This window comes from Phlebotomus papatasi, chromosome 2 (genome assembly GCF_024763615.1).
Source record: "Phlebotomus papatasi isolate M1 chromosome 2, Ppap_2.1, whole genome shotgun sequence".
In the NCBI taxonomy this organism is placed as follows: Eukaryota; Metazoa; Arthropoda; class Insecta; order Diptera; family Psychodidae; genus Phlebotomus; species Phlebotomus papatasi.
This window is the reverse complement of record NC_077223.1, coordinates 61,235,303-61,259,455: the sequence shown is the minus strand read 5'-3', so window position 1 is coordinate 61,259,455 and position 24,153 is coordinate 61,235,303. Positions and strand designations below refer to the sequence as shown.

Genomic DNA, 24,153 nt, shown 5'->3' with positions numbered 1-24,153 from the left:
ATAAAAAAAATTTAAACTCTTTTTTCTTCTAAAATTCACATTTTTATTTTTTTCAAATTTTTAAATAAAATATACAAAATAGAATGACATATCTCTTAGTAAAAAAATAAACTTATTTTAGTCAGATAACTTTAAATCGGTATTTTTATGGAAATTGGAAATGAGTTTTTTTGCACAAATATTTTTTGTTGCTTTTTCTCTGACCTGTCACACAAAACTGGGAATAGCAACAAAACGAAGAGTCAAAATGAGTTCAAACTTCAAACTTTCAAAAGATGTTCATAAGACTATTACCGAGGACACTATAGCACTTTTAAATAAATAAAACCTTTATTGTCACTGTAAATGTGATTTTTGTGAAGAACGCCTGGAGGCGGTCTTACCCGTTAGAGGGTTAACTGACAGCATACTGCAAAAATGTTATAAAGTTACATTTCGAAACTTAATGTTACATTTATCATTTTGGAATTGTGAAATGAGTAAATCTGTTATACTGAAATACTGTTGTATTCTGTTCCTTGAATAATTAATTTACTTTTCGAAATTACGATCTTAAATTAACTTTTTTGTCGTAATGGTTAATTTTTATTTCCGAAATATTGAATTATACCAAGAGCGATATTAAATTCAAAAAGGTCCGGTTTGTTTTATCTAAAAAAAGTCTTATTTTGCTTGATAATTTCTACTATCTTTTAGTTGATTTTAATAGATGAATTTTATTAAAATCAATTACAAAAAAATCTTATTGTATGACGAATATCTCAACAATAAGAATTATAACAGTGCTGTAGCAAGTATTTTTTAAACACGAAAAAATCGTTTAAAATCTATAACTTTACTAGAATAACAACCTCTAGAATATTATCGTACACGTAATGAGTAATGTGAATTATTTTTTTACTGCTCGAACTTAAAGAGAGAGCAGTTATATAATCGTATTTTTGTTAACTTGTGACCATGCTGGAGCTTGAACGGTAAAACATATCGACTTTCGGTCTTCGATGACCCCCAATATAAAAACAATATCTCCAGACGTTCACCCCCCTCCGCTTCTCCAAACCATTTTTTTTCTTTTTTCTCAAAATTTTGCCCAAGTTTTTTCAATTATTTTCGAATGTGTTCTAGAGGTAGTCCAGGCAAAATGTTCGTCCAAACATACCTATAACCTAAAAAAAACGCCATGTTTAATTTTTGAAGGAAAAAGTATTTTCTACTGTGAGGATCTATTTTTCAACCGATTTGGATAAATTTGGATTTTTTGGAAAGGTATTGAAATTTCGAACCCGACTGCATCAGTCTTCATTGGTACACTAAAAGTGAGAGAAATCCAAAAAAGTTAAAATAACATTCCGCAAATGTTAATTTTACCCTGCAGTATTTATCCGAAATCGGTGTAAATATTATGCTTTTCAGGTGTATTAGGGGTTAAAATTATCCTTTTTCATGTTAATTTTACCCTTAAAAAGGTGTAAAATTAACATTAAAAAATGTTGATATATTTTTACACCTAAAATGTATTAAAGTAATGAGGAATGAAAGTTAATCGCATCCCCGTTTTTTTCTCAGTGTAATGAATCGGTTAAGTACCGATATTCTTCATTTTCATATGCTGTTGTAATTTATGAGTAAAGGAGAATGGTCAAATCCGGTCCCGGAATCGCCACGAATGGGACCTATGTCATTGGATAGACATTAGTATAGGTAACAACTTTTGTTCTAGGATCAATGTTCTAAACCATGGAGGAACAGTTCTAGAGCATAAAAACTATTTTTTACAATGATGAAGAATGACCAAAAGTATATGGGCGCTGGTTCATCTTCATACAAAGATTAAAGTAGACGCATTTTGAAGATATTAATATAAGGTTGAGAAAAATGCCGGGACCCAGGACGATAAACGCTGGGAGTCCTTGTAAAAAAGACCATTATTCTTCCGAAAAATCGTTGTTTTGACTACGAATTATACAAGAACTGCTTAACTGATCTTGATGAAATTCGGTATAGGGTCACTGCATGTTTTAAACTTTTTGTTTATGCATACCACCCCCTCCCTCCACCCTCCGTTCTGGTAGCCCTCATACAAAATGGGGGCACTTTACCTTATAACTCCTTTCTAAGACGATGTAGAAAGCTGATATTCAACAAGGGAACAATACTTTTCAACCATGACGACCAAGGGACCATGATGACCAAGGGAAGACTTTTCAACCATACATGTTAACCCGCTCCTACACCATCCCTTCTAGTAATCCTATACAAAATGAGAGCATTTTGACCTCCTTTCTGAGAAGAGGTAGTTAGTTTGTAAAAGAATGAAAAGAAATGAATAACTAATAACGTTAACAATAATTTTCTAGATTTTATATGCATTTATAGACATCTAGTCGAATTACAGCTTTCTGCCTCCTCTTAGAAAGGAGTTATAAGGTAAAATAGTCTAATTTTGTATGGGGGCTACCAGAAGGGGTGATGGACGAAGAGTTTCGTCATTATGGTTAAAGAGTCTTCTTTAAGACTTGTTCCCATGCTGTATTTCAACTTTCTATCTTTTCTCAGAAAGGAGTTACAAGGTAAAATGCTCTCATTTTGTATGAGGGCTACCAGAAAGGGGGACAGAGTAGGGAGATATTATATATGGTTTAAAAGTATTCCCTAAGCTTTGTTCCCTTGTCGAATTTCAGCTTTCTACCTCCTCTTAGAAAGGAGTTATAAGGTAAAACGCCCCCATTTTGTATGGCGGCTATCAGAATGGAGGGTGGGAGGAGGGGGTGATATGCATGGATAAAAACTTTAAGTCATACAGTGACCCTATACCGAATTTCATCAAGATCACTTTAGCCGTTCTTGCGTAATTCGTTGTCAAAACAGCGATTTTTCGAAAGGATAAAGGCATTTTTACAAGGACTCCCAGCGTTTATCGTCTTGGGTCTCGGCAATTTTTCAATCTTATATTAGTACCTACAAAATGCGCCTACTCTCGTTTGTGGCGATTCCGGGACCAGCGCCCATATAGTTTTGACCATTCTCCTTTGATCTCTAGTAGACCAGTAAGCTACAAACAAAAATCATACGAAAAACTAATTCACGGAAAGCTCTTTCTCGTGAGTTCGAGCATTCCGCAAAGCTAGGACACTTTGCCATTTCTTTCTCAATTTCAACGCTCTCAGGGATTTTGTCATCTGTTTACAAAAAAAAGAAGCATTTCCCGCAATATTTTCTGTAAGTTATTAGCCTCTCCAGTTGTAATGTGCAAACAATTCAAAAGTAGCATCTGACAAATTAGCCACGAATTTTAGCTGTTTCCCGAAACACAGAAAATTTGTCATAAAACTTTCCACAATTAATTAAAATGAGAAAGTCTATCTGTCTTCCAGTGAACGTCTTCAAGAAGTGAATTTTTTAATCCAAATATCAGCAATTTGGCGCTTGAGAAATGAGATCAAAAGTATTGAATTTCCCAGCAAAATATTACATGTATCAATTAGTGAATAGGCATTTTTGCACAAAAAGAGAGGAAATAGCTAAAAAAGATCGAACATATCTATTGATGGATGATGGCTTGTCTTTCAGTCAACGAGAAAAAATCGGCAAAAATTCACAATCACAGAAAACTCATAAAACGTGTTCACAAATGAACATCAAAGATAGTTTTTTGTTCAATGAAAAAAAAAGGTATCAAAAACAGATGTGAGATGGCAATGTAACCCTTTTTGTGCCCTTTTCTGTAACACTTTAAAAAAATGCAGACAGGATAACCCCTCTTGAGAATGCAATATGATTCACCTGGCTTTTACTCGATTACTCCCCCCAAAAAAGTCTTCTCAAATTTCCTTAACATTTTACCTGGAGGCCAAGGAAGTCTTCAACAGCCCCTTAGATTGAAGAAAATTGTGTCTAAAATCCAGGAAATTGCCTCAATTATCCTGGCAATTACTCGTCTGCATAGGAAATTCCTCGACTTGCAGAAAATTTTCGGTGTTTTATGCAATAAATCTCGCAAATTGATTTTTTGCAAGACGCTTTGCAAAGGAGAGAATTTTACAAGAATTATTATTTTAAGAAATTCTAAAGTGTCTGGTTTTCTGTATTTTATGGCGATTCAGAAATTTTCAAGTTTTATGGCAAAAAAAAATCTCTTCCGACAATTCTTATGTGAGATGACGACCTTTTTTGTCGAGGCGGAAACACTCAAGAAAATCCCAATATTTTCCCTATCACTTCCACTCTCTCAGTGATGGTAGAAATCCTAAATGGAAAAGACCATCAACATTGTTATTACAGATGGAAAATTTCATGTCTTGGGAAAAAGAGCGCACAGAGTCGTCCATATTAATCCCACTAACACAGAATTCAGCCTCATTAGAGCCATCATCCGTGAATTGTTATTGTTTTGGGCGTGAAGAAGGCAAAAGACCTTCGCACCATGCTCCAATGCTTCAGTAAATTGCACAAGGGGCTAATGAATAATTCCGGTGGTTCACGAAATGCACAGAATTGTCTGCACTCTCGCCTGTCAATAAAAATTAATGTCAAACGAAATCCAGAGTGGTCCAAGCAGTAGCCTCTAGAATTGTGCAATTGAATCCGACAGTGATGCATCTGGGAAATGATGCTGGATCACTCATCTCGTGACACTGTGAGAGAATTTTTATAGTTTGAGCAGTTTGAATGGAATATCTACTGGGCAAAAATACATCTATTAGAAAAATTACTTAGCAAATTAAGTTTAATAATTTCAGTTTCACCAGAACGCTAATGATTAGCATACAACACTGAAAGAAATCCGAAAAAGTTAAAACAACATTCCGGAAATGTTAATTTTACCCTCCAGTATTTATCCAAAATCGGTGTAAATATTACCATTTTTAGGTGTATTAGGGGTTTAAATTACTCTTTTTCATGTTATTTTTACCCCTAAAAAGGTGTAAAATTAACAATAAAAAATGTTGATATATTTTTACACCTAAAAAGTGTTAAAGTTCTCAGGAACAAAGTTAATCGCACCCTCTTTCTTTTCTCAGTGTAGGGTCAAAAGAATGCCTATTGGAAGTTTAAGAAATCGTATGCTAACCTATAGGGACACCATTTTGTATTATTTGGGAAACGAAATTTTAACACCTACCCTTGCAGTAAAATGTAGATTAATGGGAAAATGTCATATTACTTGCATTTTATCAGATTCATTAAATAAATATCAATATTTTGATGAAATTGCCAATAAGTGTTCTCTGTCTATCAGGTGCTCCTTATTCGACCCCATCTAAAAAGGATAAATTTTATAGGATATTTATAGTACACTTATGAGGAATAATTTAAAACATCGCATTTTGCCTGATGCTTATTTAAATAGTTACACTGGATTTTTTAAAATTACTGTAAAACTAATATTCAATACCTATATACTTTCAGAGCAACTTTTATTCTATAAAATTGCTATAAAATGTTTACTCTTATCACTAATTTTGCAATTTGTAAATATAGGGCTAAATCATTCATAATAGATTATGGGAAATAAAAAACGGAACGAATGAGGCTATTTAATTTAAATAAATTTTGTTTTAAAAATGCTATAAATTGATCAGTATTTTTTTTCTAATTCGTATAGTATATTTGCTAAATCCCTGTGAAAAGTCATTTAACGTTTTGCCATATTTTCGAATATTTGAAATATGTAACTTATATTCTAAATATTTATATTTCGTATATCCGAATTTCTCTATTAATCGGACAAGACAATCAGTGCTTGAAAATCACGTTCAACAACAATATATACTGTAAGAAGTGCTATAAAATGGATCGTTCATACGTGTTCATAGAATTTTCTGCATAACGATACATATCTTATTAATGTGCTTTTTTATAAATTGTGCTTTGTTAGTTTTGATTTTCCCAACCCCTTGATTTGTTAAATATTTGAAAGTCGAATTTCAAATATTATAAAATATAGTGATAATATGTTTCTAAGTATAGAATATTTATCAGGACAATTTTTAATTTTACGTCTTATAAACTTCTAGATTTACATGGTTTATTTTAAATCATTATTCAGAATAATATCTTGAGATCCACTTTATGTTTTTTTTTAGTGTACTTTTACCTTTGACAATCTTGACTTGAATTCTAAAATTATATTTTGTAGCAATATTAAAGAACAAATTGTACCTTTTATAGGAAAATTATGTTTTTTTTTATTATTTCAATTCACAAATGTCGAATAAAAACTTAATAGTCTGAGACCCCATGTAAATTTCTAAAAACGTTGATAAATGATACAAATTTGGAACCTATCATTGATGGTAAATGGTCGGTAAATTACGAATGAGAGGGCCTCATAATTATAGGACGCTGACGTGTCGCCTCCTGAAGATTTATGTGAATTTAAAAGGATTTTCAGGGGGTTGTCTGAGAGACAAAAAATCGTTAAATCATTCGCTCTGTCCTTTTTCAAAATGTTGTCACGGCAGAAAGAGATTTGTGTCGAAGGGTTGTGTGCCCTCATGAAGGTACATGGAACCCAGAGAGAGGACCCTCTGTGACTCACAGCTTGATAGAATGTTAAGAGAAGTCGTAAATCCCCTTTTTTACCACGACAAGAAATTTTGTTGCTGTGTAGTGTATCTCAATGATATCAAAAACTGTCTTTTGATTTTATTCTCGAATTTCTAAGAAGTTTTTGGTGCAATTTCAAGGGAAATTTCCCATGCTAGATGGGTTCTTTGGGGTGGAAATGTGTCCAATTAGCCATCGTGTAGGGAGTCACATTGTTCATTTTCGAGAAAATGAGGCGGAAAGAAGTCGAATTAACCTTCTCAAATTAATTCTATCTCAAGTGACATGTAGATCTTGAGTGCTTCTTCTTTTCTTTTTTAGCACAAAAAGATGTGACTCTTTCTCAGAGGTCAGGATATTTACCCTCCTCGTCAAAAGACGAAAATCTCTCACACTCTCGTGCGACATTGTCGTGAAAAAGAACGAGATTTAATTAACAATGTCATTTTCCTGAATCTACCAGCAGACGATGATGTTGGAAAAAATGTCATTTGCCGAGTTAATTGCTTCTATTTCTCAGAACAATAACTTTTTATAATTTTTGCCCAGCCATTTCCGCGTCAACGACCACGGTCTCATCCATTCTCGAATTAGTACTTTGAGCTCCAACTATAAAAGTAAATCATAATGCTTTTGGTGTGTTGACATGAAACATGGTGCGATTGAGAGAAAAAACGGAAAAAATTAGGATAATGGCCCCCAAAGAATTTGTCGTCTAAGCTCTATATTTGAGTAAAATCGTTAATGCATCATAGCTATTCTCCCATTGATGTTCTTCTCCACCCATCTCTACATCCCAGAAACATGGTTTAATTGCCCGTTCAGACTTAATTCCTAAAACAAGTACACTCGAGGCTCATTTTTTTTCTCTTTTTTTTAAGTCAGCTCCCCATAGTTCGGCGCGTGAATTTCGCGTGAACCCATTGACCCTTTCCACTTCCAGTATTCAAATTATTCCCACGAACGTTAGACTCATTAATACCCCGTCCACGGAAAAAAATCAAAAATTTGACCACAAGCCCATGTAATTCATTAAGTGAGTTAATTACTTCAATAATCGTGCGAGTTTCGAAGGAATTGAGTCATTAGAAAGTTCTGGGCCGATACGAGAATCTAATAGGAAGGCGTCATACTGGGATTAAAAGTCAATCTCACGGTTCTGAGACTCTATCAAGGATGATCATCTCACGGCGAAATATCTCAATCATTGAGACGCCATTGAGAAACCCAATGGTGTGAATTTTATAGATGGCAGATTTAAGATAACGAGAATTGAGATGATGGATGATAACGAATAGTAAAGACTGAAATTTAGCTTTCAGGAAGCTTGAAATTTAAAGAATAGAGATGAATAAAATTTTATCTTCTATTGATCCGTTATGATTTCAACTGAATAATGAAATAGTCTGATTCGAAAACAAAATAAAGACATTTTTACTTCTCGTTTTGTCCGCATGATGGCAGAAGTAATTCATAATCGAATGTCAAAGTATCTCGAGTGTCTGTCCTTCTTTAAATTTTTATGTGAAAAATCAAAAGAAAGAGACTTACAATATTCTTATCCCATTATTAGGGAGTTATCACACTAGAGAATTTCACATTGAAGTTAAAGTGAAAAGTTGCTCATTAAAACTTCCTGAACCTCTCGAAATCGCTGATTTAGTCAGGGCACATTGCTAGAATTGCTCAATATCACGATGGAACGTGAATTGTTGCACATTAGGACACATATCAGCAACAATTAATGTGAATTACATTAACATTTTAATGTGAAATTCTCTAGTGTGATACCACGGTTACATACGTTCCTAATAACGAGGAACTCCATTTTGGCAAATTCATAATTTGATCTTTCATATATTTTTATACATTTGTTCGAATTTTTTTTAATCAAAATTGGGTTTTATTTTTTCGAATACCAACGACATTTTGTTCAATTAAGAAATTTAAATTTTGATTAAATCAAGTCCTAACTTTAGAACGTACAAAAGAATTCTGCAAATATTTAGAACTAGATCTGCAAAGTTTAAAGACGATTCTTTAAAAAATACGTCGATTTATTGAGAGTTTAATTGCACAATCCGTATCAAACCTTGCTACCAAAATTTATATACTGGTGATCAATCTAAATCAGACGAGTTATAAATCTTAAACCCAAATGTAGTAAATAACCTATATTCTTGTTTTGTTAATTTTCGTTGGAATCTGATTCCGCTGCAATTTATCTACCATCTAAAAACCCTTCAACTCTGATCCACATTCTTAACTATAAGCCAAAAATTACGCGTGCCCTCGTGACAGAATGCGACCACGGTGGGAGGGTGAGGTGAAAAATGGTAATCCATCAATTGGACGCCCAACAATCGGGCTTCGAGTGGAATTCTTGTGAATCACTTAACACTCATAGAGCAATTATGGGTGATCTCCGTGCGAGATTCATGAGTTCTCGAGAGACATGGAATCGTGTCCTAGCACCCAGATCCTCTTAAACCCCATGAGATACATCGAACCCAGCCAGCTGGACACCCGGGTGTCACAGAAAAATGATGGAATACATGCATTCATTAACTAACATGTCAATCCAGGGCTCGAGGCTTACAAAAAGTCACCACAAGAGCAAAAAGGCTGATGATGATGGAAGAGTGAGACAAATGTGCGGTGGATGGTAACGCTTTTTCCATCTTTTGCCTCAATGGTCGATTGACCTTTTTTCTTTGCCAGCACACCACAAATTCAACTCAATATTCCACCCTCCTCTGATGGTAGAAAGTGACTTTGGGCCGTTGCCTTCCACTTTTTTTTTCCCCGGATAAATTCTTCGGCAAGGATGGAAATTGCTTCTGGGTGCCATCGACAAAAATACCATGGCTGATGCGAGAAAAATTTCCAGGAAGTTTATTCGTCGAGGAGTACTTTTTGCTCGGCATTTGATGTGAGTGGAAGGAAATTGCCACAAATTAAAGGGATGGACGAATTAGTGCTAGGATATGTTTATAGGAGAAGTTGAAATTTCAGGAAAATTTACTAATGTACAGCCCTTGCATTTAAAAGTAATTATTGTCTGTATTCATAAGAAACACTATATTCGAAGTTAATATATGTCATTCAAAAATAATTGTCGAAAATCGATCCAAAGTCTTTTAAAAAAAAAAGTTCATGTATTCGCCACTTGAGTGCACAGAACTCCAATCCGAAAACTTCACTCAAGACAGTTTAACGCTTTAAGGACGAATGGAACACCGCTGTCGCAAAAACAAAAAAAATCTTGACTATAAAAAGTTATTTTGTCCTCTAAATTGTCCAAAAAATTAGTTTTTATTTTTGAGACACCGGCGTCCCATTCGTCCTTAAAGAGTTAAGCAGAAGCAATTAAATCTTGCAAATATATAGGCTATTCTATGCTAGTGTATTCAAAATTAAAAACTTAAATTAAAAGGAATAACTTATCTCTCCAAGTATAAGCTTTATAAGTCTACATAATTGTAATTTTGGATAATTGAGAATCATTTCTAATTTGGAATTTTAACATATCCTCAACCTCACTGTTTCAGGTGGGCAAATAAAAGACCACGAAAAAATACAAGCCTTATACTCCAGAGGACTGGCTTCTTTACAGTTTCTATTCCTTTTGCTTATCGAAAATGTACATGCAAATTTTGAGCCTGATGTGACGAGGTAGCATTTCACCTCGGACCACGGAAACTGGAATTGTAAGGAATCTCAGCTAATAGTGAGGAAATTTCGAAATTCCGAATTAGGAATGATTCCGAATTAATCCCATTGTACCCATTGTATTAAAAAAATGAAACTCTTAATTTGTAATTTCGAACAATCCTCGAAAAGCTATTAAACATAGAAAATTCTTATTATTGCCACTGAAGAAGAGTTGACGTATCAGTCGAAAGCTTTGTGAAAAGTAAAAAGTCTATATTTTTGAAACTGCCTCTATTGCAAGCACATCGTTCAAATTTTCAAACATTGAACGACGACCTTAAAAAGCCTATGAAGCATCTTCATATTGCTAAGCTAAAAACAAGCTTTATGAAACGTTTAAAAACACGTTGAAAAAGACGGTTAAGAAATCTAAAGAAAACGTTGCAAAATGCAATGAAATTTCGGAAACTTTTTGCCTTAATATGTAAAATTTTCATTTTGTGACCCTTTTTCAATTGAAATTTACTTTATCGATTTAAAGAAAATTTTAGTTTATCTTAAACCTATTAAACTAAAAGATTTGAAAACTTGTTTTTCGAATAACCTAAAAATATCGAATATCAAAAAATTTGGAAATAACTACGAAAATTTATTTCACCGTTATTTGTTAAAAGTAATAAAAATTTTTAACAATATTTCGTATGCAACAAAAAATACTGTAAAATGCTTCCGTCATTTGTTACTTGTAGCTGCAGTAGCATGAATTTTGATGGCAGGAAATTCACTCTAGGGATTCATTCCATGTCTCTGTTTCTCCTCAAACCGCAAAAACCCATCTCGAGGCCGCTCTTGTCTCAAGTTAATCCCGAAAAAAAGCCTCCATTAATTGACTCTGAAATTTGAAGCCTCACAATCACAGTGAGATTTCGGGTGGATTTTCTCTTTTAGTGGATCCCGCAATAGGGATTTCCTCCTCAATTTTCCACGCACTTCAAATAGTGTTTGGTGGTCTGGGCATGGTTCTCATTTCATTCTCTACTCTTTTTTTTTTTGAGTTCTTGAATTTCTTAGAGCGACGGTCATAATTGATCACACCCCCTTGACAAGTCATCTGATAATGAAGGCCCTTTCTCCAAATACACGCCACTTCTCTCACATTCGGCCCGTCTTTAAGACATCATAACATTTTTCATTCTATTCACAAATCTATTACTCATAATCTCCTCTATGGATTTTTCTCTATTTGTGTTTATTTACATGAAAGCACGACGAGGAGTTGGGGCAGCCAAATGAATAATTGAATGCGGAGGAAAGATGGAATAAAAGAAGAGCCAATGAAGGAGTTTATAATGTTCGAAAAAATCATTATAAATTTCGAGTGTTTTTCTTTTCTCTATTTTTTTCATCCACTCATTCTGAAACTATTTGAGGTTTTCATTTCTTTCAATTCCTCGTCTTCCACCAAAGTTTTATTCTTCCATCTCCGTCACACCAAAATATATCTCAAGAGAACGCCTGGAACAAAAGATATAACAATGTTGTATGCATTGTAAAAGTTATTGTAACAGAAAAATGTAAAGGAGAAGCTAAGATCTATTATTATTTACTTCGACATCCGAGATATTTCTCTTCGCCATCGACAGCACCCCCTCTTCGCCTGAACTAAGATCACAATCTCTCACATCGTCCCATTCATCGACCACTCTTCTACTGCTTTGGACAGGAGTGTCGAAACTTTTTCTCGGAACTTCTTGGAGAAGTGCCAAAAAATGGGAGCGCGAGATAAATAATTCCACGGTGGAATTTAAGATAAAAAACTTATGTTTATGAGATGTTGAGAATTCTTAAGAGGCTCCTCGGAGTGACAAGGGAAAATTAACATTCAACTTATATTTGTCCAAGAAACTATCTTTTGCCTTTGATTTTCTCTCTAAGAAATTCAATACACTATCGGTTATTGAGTTTCACTACCAGATTCAACTTAAATTCAGGTATTCTGTTAGAGAGATTGTAGAAAGGTGCCCTTCTAGTCTGTAAGATTTAATCGTACTTGGACGTTTAATACACCTTAAAAAATCGAAATCAAATACTACAATAAGATTAAGAAGAAATTGATTTCCATAATATAGGTAGGGTGGAGTCATCACTTATGGACGTTATACATTTATGGACAGCTTGCAAAAATCTTAAGTTCTTACCTAATACAGATTTAGAAAAATCACAAAATTGTTAATCACGTCATAAACTAATTTTTTTTTTTGATTTTTCAAAATCTGTTTTAGGTAAGAACTTAAGATTTTTGCAATCTGTCCATAATTGAATAACGTCCATAAGTGATGACTACACCTTACTTCAATTCAAAGTTAAAAGGTACTCAAATTATGTTCAAAGTTCGGATAGAGAAGAATACTACTTACAGTATATGTCTCTCAAGAACTAGTACAAGAGTTCCAAGAAAATTACAGTAGAGTTTCTGAAATTCGAACTATTGAAGGGTAAAAATGACATTTCTTACGTCCCAAATTCGAACTTAAACTTCGATTTTAAAGATGGTATTTGCTGTGCTTTCTCACAAACTTTCGTGTCGAGTGACGTTTTTACTTTTTTTTATACCATTTATAATGGGTGTGAATATTCAGGAAGCAGCAGGGAAATATGGTTCCCAATATTCCCAATTATCCACAACAGGAATATTTTAAAATAACTTCACATTTTACATGTTGAATTAAATCATCCACGTTTGTCCTTCAAATTAAAGAGATTCAGTTCTGAATACTGAGAAAAAAGGGGTTGCGATTAACATTTTTTACTCAGAAATTTAACACTTTTTAGCTGTAAAAATATATCAATATTTTTTAATGTTAATTTTACACTTTTTGAAGTGTAAAATTAACATGAAAAAAGGTAACTTTAACCCATAATATACCTAAAAAGCATAATATTTACACCGATTTCGGATCAATAATGCAGGGTAAAATTAACATTTCCGGAATATTATTTTAACTTTTTCGGAGATCTCCCAGTGAAGGACTATGTATAAAAAAAATAGCATTTGAATGGTTACTCTATCGATTGCCGTAACAGTTGGAAATATAGAAATTACGAAAATATTAAAAAAGAACATCTATAAAAATATACATTTCTTTTTACTTCTCTTAGAATTTCAAGCTTATTATCTGTAATGAATTTTATTACTTACATATTACTTTTTAGTTTTGTTTTTAAACTTTAGACCTCCACTCCACACACGGAACAATTTTTGTGAAAAATGGTTTTTTAACCCTTTAAGATGAGAAGGTCAAAAATTGAGGATCAGAAAAAAAACATTTTTCTAAGTTTTTAGGGCAAAATACAACTTTAGAAGGCCGTAGGAAAAGTTTCATTTTTGGGTCACCGGTGACCCAATCGTCCTTAAAGGGTTAAAAGAAAAAAATTCCTATCATAAGCGAATACGTCATTCTTTTTTTAAAGGCAATTTTTGACGAAAATTTCTTCCAATGTGAAGATGCTATTATTTTAATTATTGGAATACCACAAAAATCTCAAAAGCTCTCTTTAACTTGAACGGAAACTTTTAATACGGTTACTCGTTCAAAATAAAATTAGTTCTCAGCTTTTTCAGCCAAGCTTTATTCAATCAAAATTGGTTGTATCGGTCAATTATGAACTTTATATCCAAGTTTAAATAGAGTTCAAGGATATTTGCAGATTTTCATATTCGAGAATCATGTAATTTGGAACATGTTTCCCTCAATCGCATTTATTATATTTTGGCTGGTCTTGGAACCTAGAACCTGATTTCAATCTTGGTCTCAAAATTAAAATAACTGCCACTCTGTTAAGCGAACCCTTTTCATTTATCCAAGCAATGGATATAATACGTAATAGCTCCAGGTGATAATTCTGAAAACCAAAATTCCGAATGGGTTGAAATCCTGAATAACCAAAGTGCCGAATAGGTAATCATTAAGAAGAGCAAATATTTCAAATAAGCCGAAATACAAGGCCAAAATTCTAAATGGGTAAAAAAGGCCAAAACTCAGAACAGCCAATAAAACGAAAAAACACAAATTCCGAAATAGACAAAATCTCGATTTTTAGAATTCTTCAAAATCTTAACTGAATCCCTCGGTTAAAGAGGTTTTTGCTCAATTTAAATCTATCAATGTATTAGATATCTTCAATCACTTTAATAATAATATCAAAAAACCACGAAAGGTTTGTAATCCCTGTGTATCTGAGAGAGTCCACCAGTATGGTACAGTTTAGCCATCATATCGAATAGAGTATACATTGTTCAGATGAATTACTTAACGGTTGGAGATTATGAGCCATAAGAATGGATTCCACCATCGAGAGTCTGTCTCATGGTAGAGACGCTGGAACGTGAGTAATTGTTTTCCATTGAGGCAGCTGGCATTCATTCTCGCATTTAAGAAGTCGCGATGCCGTTTTGCGATAAGCGCGATTGGAGGCGATTTTTATGTTAAACTGCGCGATCGAAAGATGATTATTTCCATTTCGTAAAAAGAGAGAAGATTCATTGCCTCATCCATTCTCCATGCAATACTCCTACTAAATTGTTGTGTGCAAGTGTCATTTGAGCTTTCGTTTACAGCCAAAAGTCCCATTGCAGTTTAATCACTTTTCTATAAGACAATCACCACGTCTAAGACCCGTTGATACCTTCACGTGCTCAATTAGGTTAGACATTTTCACAGTTCTTGGCCTCTCTACAAACTCTTCGATTTCATTCTGAGATCGCGGGTTCGAAATGTTTTAGAGCATACTTCCGGCATTTAGGGAAAAGTCGTGAGCTCATAGTCAAGATTAATGTCTTATCTAATGAGATATTCATTTAACCATGTTTAGAGCAAGAATTTCCAATGCATTAACCTCTTTGTGAAAGGATCTCTCACCGCTCTAATATGTGTAGAGATTTTTCTGATTTTCAACATTTCATATCCATAAACTTCGAGAATGAATTGACCTTTAAGTGACCAAAAGGCCCCTTTTCTTGAAGGTCAGATATTTTAAAGCTGTTTTATCGTAATATATAACTTTGTATTATAAATGAGTTTATATGGCTTCCATGAGCGAGTTCCAATTTCAATTTATACTGTTAGTTTTCCTAAATTCATAATAATCATAAAGTAGGGAATAATAAAAGTGTCAGGCGTGTGTCAAGTTACCTATATTTTATTCATTTTAGGAATTGCAAATTATATAAAAGCATTTCCAATTGCAATGTTAAATCGAGCCTCATAGAGCAACTGTATATTTGAATAGTTTAAATTCTTCAGTCTAAACTGATCCCCTTGACACAAGTCAAATGCCTTGTAAGTTGAATAATTCGGTTTTTATCTCCAAAGTATATGATTGCATCTTCCGCATAAAATTAACTCAGAAAAACGGGAAAATTGAATTTTGCATTTGACTGCATCTGCCTTCAATCAAACTGACTTTTTAAATGCAATTCCTCTTGAATATTTAATTGCCTGTTTATTTTCACAATTAGGGGTAGATTAAATGCAGTTTTCCTGTACCATATGACAGTTGGTTAATTTGACATCCCATTAATATTCTGAAGAGTGTTATAAATTAGAGTGTTTTCCACCCCCTCTCTTAGTCTTAATTTGAGGTTAGGAACAGAGAAATGTGAGGTTAGATTGGCTAAAGGAAATGATTTCGGATGAACCACTGGCCATTGATGAGATTCATTGATGGCGTGAATGGCGTGTTGCGACTGGGATTGTGGCTTCTTAATATCGCCCATATTTAGATGCATAGAAATTGATATGGAAATTACAGTCAATAAATTGTAATTAATTACAATATCTGATCGCTAGAGTGTGTGCGATGCGCGAGGCTTTGGATTTCGATGGTAATCTCTCTCTGGTCAACGGATTCCTCCACCATAAATAATTCTAATTACCCATCTAGAAGACATTTTTTGTTTCTAACACACACTTGAGCATTCGTGAGACTATCTTTTGGAAGAATATCTCAGTGTGGGCGACTCATGGGGTCATTTGATTTTTTTTTTTCGAAACTCTGAAACTTTTAATTAATGCCGATTAATTGAAAGATATTAACAAGTCAGCAGGAACATTGGAAGCGGCTTTTGCTTACAAAATGAACTGATTTACACAGGTTGACATGTCACTTGAAAATCAATGGCTCTCTGGATGAGAATCTTCTTGGGATGGTAGATTTACAGAGAGTTCTCAAGTACTTTAAAGGGCTGCCTCGTGCTTTTGATGTCTTCATCTTGCAATATTCTCAATGAGAATTATCAAATCGACACATTTGTCACTGACAATGTTATACAATTTATACACAAATGACTCATCAATGCCCTATTAATTTCATTTGAAATTTCAGATTAAATTTTAATTAATTTATGATGTAAACACTTTGCAAAAAAAATCTAAAAGGAACATTCTTGTCCATTCAGTTAATCTTTCGAACCTATTAAAAAAATCCGGTCAATGGTTAGTGTTCAATTTTTCAACCGAACACTGAGAAAAAAAGAGGGTGTGATTAACATTTTTTACTCAGAAATTTAACACTTTTTATGTGTAAAAATATATCAACATTTTTTAATGTTAATTTTACACCTTTTTAAGGGTAAAATTAACATGAAAAGTGTACCTTTAACCCCTAATACACCTAAAAAGTGTAATATTTATACCGATTTTGGATCAATACTGCAGGGTAAAATTAACATTTCCGGAATGTTATTTTAACTTTTTCGGATTTCTCTCAGTGAAAGTACAATGTAAATAAAGTTTACGTATGTACCACTTAAATAATAAGGGTGTTCAAATGGATATCGACTTTTCAATGCCCTTCGGCAATGAAAAAATTATAATAAATTATAAAATTATTAATAGTGCAGCCTAATATTCCAAAGAGAACCAGAACTCCCCATAAGCGAAATTTCTTAAAAATAAATCATTTTATTGTTTTTTTTATAGGTAAGATACGGTAATTTCAATTTCTCGCATGCATTACTTTTAAAAATGTGCCGTTTTAGGATAATAAATAATTACTGAGGGATTTTACAGTATATTTTCAAATAATTAATACCCAAAAGAAACTAATAGGATTTTGTTAGTTTGAATACGATTCATATCCGTTTAGAAAATGAGTTTTGAATTAAAGTTCAGCCCTGCGAATCTGCCCCCTCCTTTGCCTACAGTAATAAAATTGTGAAATTTCAATCTCTGTAAAATGAAGCTGAATAAAGCTCACTAGATAAAATTTACCGTAGCAGTTAAATACCTAAAACCAAAATAGCAAACACCAAAATCATGCATAGGGGTTGAAATCATACGGAGAATGATATGTGGAATAATTTCGCAGAACACATAAAACTCCCCTATGTCTGCGTACCAAGCATGACTGCAATGACTAACCCTTACCAATTGTGGATTTTGGTTTTCGAGATTTTAACTTTTTCGAGTTTTTGGCATTCGGGATTTTGGCTTTCCGTATTTTAACCAGGACACTATCTTTTTTCTATCTCGAACGCAAGAAAATTAATGCCTTATTGCTTTATGAGTTTTGTATCAATTGTGTAAGCTTAAGTGTAATAAAAATATTATTAATATATTATTATTATTATTTTTATTTATTTTCCGAAATTAATTTAGTTTAAAGTTGTTAAAAGTCAGTAATATTCTGTTAGTATTTTTCAATTTCAAAATAAATACTTCAATTTAAATTTTCGATTTCAACGTTTTGAATATAAAAATAAATCAAAGTCCCTTCGGAAAAGATTGAGAATTAGTTTTCGAATAAATTAAAAGAAGCATAATAATAATAATAATAATAATAATAAGATTAATAATAAGGGAGGCCTTCCAGCAAGGGGATTTCTAGATACGTATTATTATTTTTTCTTATACGGGATCAGGTTGGCAGTCCCAGAATCTAGTGCAGTGAAGTTCACTGGATGCAATCCAAACATCTTTAACGCCAGAAAAATTCCTGGTGACCCAAAGGGGATTCGAACCCGGAACACATGAATCATAGTGAGAATACTCTCACTTGACCCATTGAGTGCCCATTAAGTAGCGTAAACCACTCAAATTACGTAACAAGATTTTTCGAACTTGAAAAATACGATGGTTTTTATATACGAAAACACAATTTTCGATTTCGAACATAAAATAGAATTTCGTAGTTTTTTTCCCCAAAACTGTTTATTTTGTAAAAACATCAGCTGCCAATGAACTTTTGCGGTAAATATCATCGTGTGAAAATCCCAATTATCATCAACTTATGTAATTTTTTTTTGGCAAGTGTTGAACTTTTTTTCTGGCTGAGAAAATACCTCAGTGGGACATTCACCCAACGAGTCAGACACAACACTTCATACATTGATGCGCCCTCGAGGTCCATTCTTTGCCCATTGAACGTCAAACATTGAGTTTCGATTTTAATACGCAATCAACGTCTAAAGCATTTCATCAAAAAGGGTGACAAAGCTAAAATTGAATCATTTATCTTCAATTCAACATCTCGGGAGTGCTAATGTGGTCGCCTGACCATTACACATTGTGTCCCGTGTGTTTAGAGTCAATTTTGAGAGGCATACAATTTAGATTGAAGAATTATTGAAATGACGAAATGGTCGCGCGAGTCTCTCCTCTAATTCCATTTGTCACGTTTCGTCCGAATAACAATTTTCCATCGAAAGAAAGAACTTGACTTGGGAAACAAGGGGGACCCACACGAAGACTTACTCCTTCTAACAATATAAACTGGTGAAAGAACGTGAGTTAAGCCACGTTTTCAATTCCAAAGCCAAAGATGGTCTGCGATTTTTCGTGGAAAAGGGCATCAATCGTCACCAAATTAAGCGATATAACTGAGGAATTTTGCAATATGAATTTGCGATCAGAGAGATTAACCTGTCCAATGGAATCGTGACGATGGAAAAGTGACCCATGTTGTGGCCTCCAAGGACTAAGCCATATCTGTCTCAACATTCCAGTGTTTGGCAATCCACATTTCCTTATACAAAAGTACCCACAATGCGAGCGGAAAATTCGTCTATTGGGGGCTATTATATTTCGAGAATATTGATTGTTAATTGTTGGTTGTATGATGCAAGAGGCACTCGATTGGCTCGTAAATTCATTTAATTGTCTTACACGGCTTCTCAATTTTATATCTCAGCGGCTGGGTTAATTGTTGGGCTCCAAACTTGACAATTTAATTGTCCAATTCAGAGTCGACATGCAAATTTATGACGGATTTGGGTACTTTTGGCAATGATTCAGAATGCCTGTTCAGATTTTATGAATGAATTGCTTGAACAAGGAGTTTCAAATTAGACCTCATTTGATAAATTGGACAGTTGTTCTTCAAACTCAGAAAAAGTGAAATGTGATTTAAGAAACTTTTTATTTTTTAAATTTGGCAAAAACTCTGTCTATATAGAAAGCAATATACTTTTCGATTTATGAATTCATCTCAAATTTCTTATCTTTTGAAGATGACGCACACTTGAATTTGCAAAATCGTTCAAATTGTCGTTAATTTTAATACAGTTAGATCCAAGATGTAATCCATTACATTAAGGATCTTCAATTAGTTTTTAGTACTATCCCCTTCAAAAAGCAAATACCCTTCAAATGACCTTCATAATTTGTGAGCTCTCTCTATGGGAATTATGCATTACTGATTCGAATAAAGCACACAGACATTTTTCTCTTGAAAAAGATCAATTAACCAAATTTTCCATAAAAATAATTAAATAATCGAATAATATATTTATTTCTTCCTTGTACTTAAATTTGAAAAGTGCTTTAAATACCGTAAGTGCAGGTGCCTTTGTCCCCTGCGGATGACTTTGACACCCCCTGTTCGTAAGCTTTTCTTTACTTCTAGAACTTAAGCATGGTCTTTACCGATACGATCTACCATGGATGATTGGTAAAGACAAAATCTTTCTGAATTCGATTAAAATCGATACAGAAAGGAACTTTGTCGAAATGAAAATTTTCTTCTTCTGCTTTTAAATATACTTGATAAATAATTGACAAAAAATATATAAATTTACGAAAATATTTAAAATTATTAAATTTTGATGACATAAATGTAGTTCAAGAATTTCGAATATTCATCGAGCAACTTCGAGTGGTGACGCAGTTAATACGTAAACTCATGTTGTTCATTTCGATATTCGAAAATCATTCTCAAACTTCATTATAATTTCGAAATGTTTGTTCTGAATACATTTAAAAAAAATCCTCGTCTTTTATAAAAATTCATCAACTTCTACGGCTGATCGTTAATCTGGAACTTACTGTACAGAAACTTGAATTGTCTTCCTTTCAACCATAAAACATTCAACAAATTATCCTACAAAATTCCACACAACCTTCAACATCTTAAGAATTCTTTGACGCTCTTCGTCTAATCTCTGGATATTCTTCTCAAATGTCTTTTAAGACGATCATTTGAGGGTGATTCTGTGTGAATGAAGTGAAATGTTCCCACTGTGCCTTTGATCATCAGCTTCGAGAGCGTGCAATGTCTTGAGAGATATTTCGAAAATGATGTCTAATCTTCTTAATTGAGTTCCATTGCACACGCATTGGTCTGCGGAAGAAGGTGCTTGGAAAACTTTTAATTGACACATAATAAGATTTCCTTGAGTTGTAAGATTTGCGCAACAGAAGAAAGTATTTCAGTAGATTTATTAAAAAAAAAAAAACCGCCAATTTCACAAAGCTTTCCTGGTACACAAAAAACACAACTCTATTCATCGTGAGATGATCACATTTGTCCAAATTTCTCACTCGAAGACACGAGCTAAACATTGGAATTATTTTAGTGACGATGATTTATGGCATTTCTCTCGTGTACAACAAGATAGTTTTCACGAGGAGATCCCCCGAAACGATCTCCACGAAGCAGAACAAATAAATAGGGAAAACGCACTAAAATTACCATCCAATCATGGGGCCACTCACGTCACTCTATTTTTTTTTTAGTGTACCACTTACTCTGAAGGTAAATATTTAGCGGAATGAATCGTATCATGCACGATTTTTGGTTGAGGCCACTTCTTGCTCAAAGTGTTTGCCAGAGGAAATATCTGGAAATTTGTAGTGATTTCTAAATATTTACTGAGGATTTTTTCAACATTCAGGAGAAAATCGAGCGAATGCATTTTATGAAGGGTTTGCCCTTTCAAGGGCAATCAACAGGTAAAAAAAATGCACAAGAGTGTCAACAATACAGTAAAGGTATCACGCAGGAGAAGAAGAGAATGTGTTTAGGGAAAATTTATCCGATTTGACGAAGTTTATGACCCTTGATAGTTGTGTTTATTAAAATCTTTCTCTTCTTGGAATTGTCCTTAGAGTATTGATAAAAACAAAAGAAGATTTTGTGAGAAAATGCTTCACACGCTCAGAACCCTTAAAAAAAATAAAAAAAGAAAATTTAAATAATATTTTTGTCCTTGTAGTAATGATACTTTTTCTAAGAATTAATTTTCTAATCTGGTAGGGGAGGGTGGAGGAGTTTAACGCATGCATTACCTTCGCAAATAGAGATTTTTAAAATGAAAATGAATTATTTAGAAATTATCCTGTATATAATATTTTTAGATAGTCAATACTCAAGAGCACCTAACAAAATAATTTTTTTTTGATTTATGATTCATATTCGTTTAGCAAATGAGTTGTGAAAAAAAAATTCAGCTAAAAGTGAAACTGACTCACACTCCCAATTCAAATCAAAAAATTCTACAAAGTCCTTGTTGAATAAAAGATCCACATATTTTTTTATTATTTTAACTCAAAACTGGACCCAAAAGTATTGGTAAAATAATGTCCTTACAATACTTGAAGTTGTAACTTCGAAAAGTAGTAGATTGGCATAAAAATTCTTATGAACTTGACGTTATCCAAGCACTTTTTGACTTTTGTATTATTATTTTACTGCTCGAATTCCAAGAGAGAGTACTATATACAATCTTAGGGATAAACCTGTCAATGCCATATTTCGTGGAACTAAGTATATTGAAGCTCATTTGATGCATTGCATTGGCCAAAAGGATTCGAATCCGAAAATCTTGCAAGATAGAACAAGTGGTCTACCACTTAACCCACTGCGTGCTCATTAAATTTAAATTTAAAATACACACTGAATTATTTTTCATCTTTATATTTGTTTCAGTACTAGTTATTAAGAATTTACTCAAACTTGAAACTTTCAATTTATCCTTACACCTCTTTTGGTATAACCTTGAAAGAAATATTACGATTTTTATGTCAATAAGTTTCTGTGCCGGATTTTTAGATCAAAATCGAAATCTTCAACGAGTTTACAGTTGAAATCAATCTGTTCTTATCTATTTTAAAAATCGATAAATTAAAGAAAATTATCCATCTTCTATTTCCCTTACAATTCCTCTCAATTTCAGTGAAAAATTTCTCTCATGTTTGTCCAATTTATGCCTCATTGTTTTTCTATTGAAGACAAATTAGCGTTAAATTGTGAGGTCATTTTTTTTATTCTCTGTGATCTCTCATTACAAACCCAGCAGGTGCTTGTCTTTGTCCAGAATCGTGCCCCACTAAACAGCACTTCAAGACACGAGCTGCCCCGAAATTTATCAATTATTGCCCCCTTTTGCGTACATTTTGTGTCTTGTGCCAAAAATTTCCGCCTCAAGAAGGCGAACAAATAGCTGATCCAATTGCGTGGTGATTGTTCTCACAGAAAAGTCAAGAAAGGCATTTTATATTTTAAGAGAGATGAAATAAAGAGACTAAGAAATGTTAATGTGCGAGTTTCTAATGGGATTTTCATACAAAGTCGATTGCTGATTGCTATCGCAGTATGTTCACTTTAATTAAGCGGGAGTTTCATTGCAACCAGTAGCTTTAACTTCTTCGTCATTAAAATATTATCCACTAACATGATTCACACTCACAGTATGTGAGGATTTTATGGCAATTTTTGAAATACTCAACCTAAAATCACTCAGAGTCAATTGAAAATGGACAAAGTGGCGCATTTTTTGGGAAGGAAATCACACTTAATCTACAACTATAAATTCAAATAAATCGCTCTTGAAAGATACAGGTAAACACAAAATACCTTTCTCAATGGAAATTACATAGAATAAGGGGTTATTCATTAGTTGATACAAGAGCTTTTTTGATGTTTCGTGTTTCGTGTTTCACAAGTTTTTGGTAAAATTACAGAGTAACCCTTTAAGGACGAATAGGACAACGGTCGTGTCCTATTAAGGATGAGTGGGACACCGGTGTCCAACTCATGCTTAACTCTTTCGTCTCTTTTGGGACTCTCGTACCCAAAGCAGCATATGCATGTTCTGTGAAAAACAGCCGTACTCACTATGGCGTTGTTATCTCGTAATCTCCGTAATCTGTTATCTTGTTATAATTTTTCAATTATAAAATACATTACGAGAACATAACGAGATAACGAGATAACGATATTACAAGATAACAGCGCCATAGTGAGTACGGCTAATGTTTTTTAATTATTTAGAACTGATAAAAATCCTATTCTTGTGGATGATTACAAACTATAAGGATGTCCAAATGTAAGATATTTTTTGTAGGACCTCAATTAATTCCTGAGCATAGATATTTTTGATTAAAAATTGTGAAATTGGCTTGCAGCATATGCTGCGGTCCGGAAAGAGTTAAAGAGTTAACGACTTCCTGAGACTACTATGTGATCATCCAATGATTTTTAATTAAAGTTATATTAAAACAAAATAAAATTTTCAGTAAAATGCATTTTTGAATCTTATCTATCAGGATTTCTCAGATCTTTGAACCTCTTCAGAATGTTTTATCCAAGTTTCATATCTCATAACTTTAGGGTAACATTAAACTTTGTGATCTAATGCACTAAATACACTTACGACTTAAGCCGAGAGACGGC

At 33.4% G+C, this 24,153-nt stretch overlaps 1 protein-coding gene across 1 annotated transcript in view; it reads left to right on the top strand.

The window, feature by feature from the left end:
* The window catches only part of LOC129801990 (teneurin-m), a 72,888-nt gene that overhangs the window by 1,329 nt on the left and 47,406 nt on the right, over positions 1-24,153 (top strand). The window lies entirely within an intron of this gene.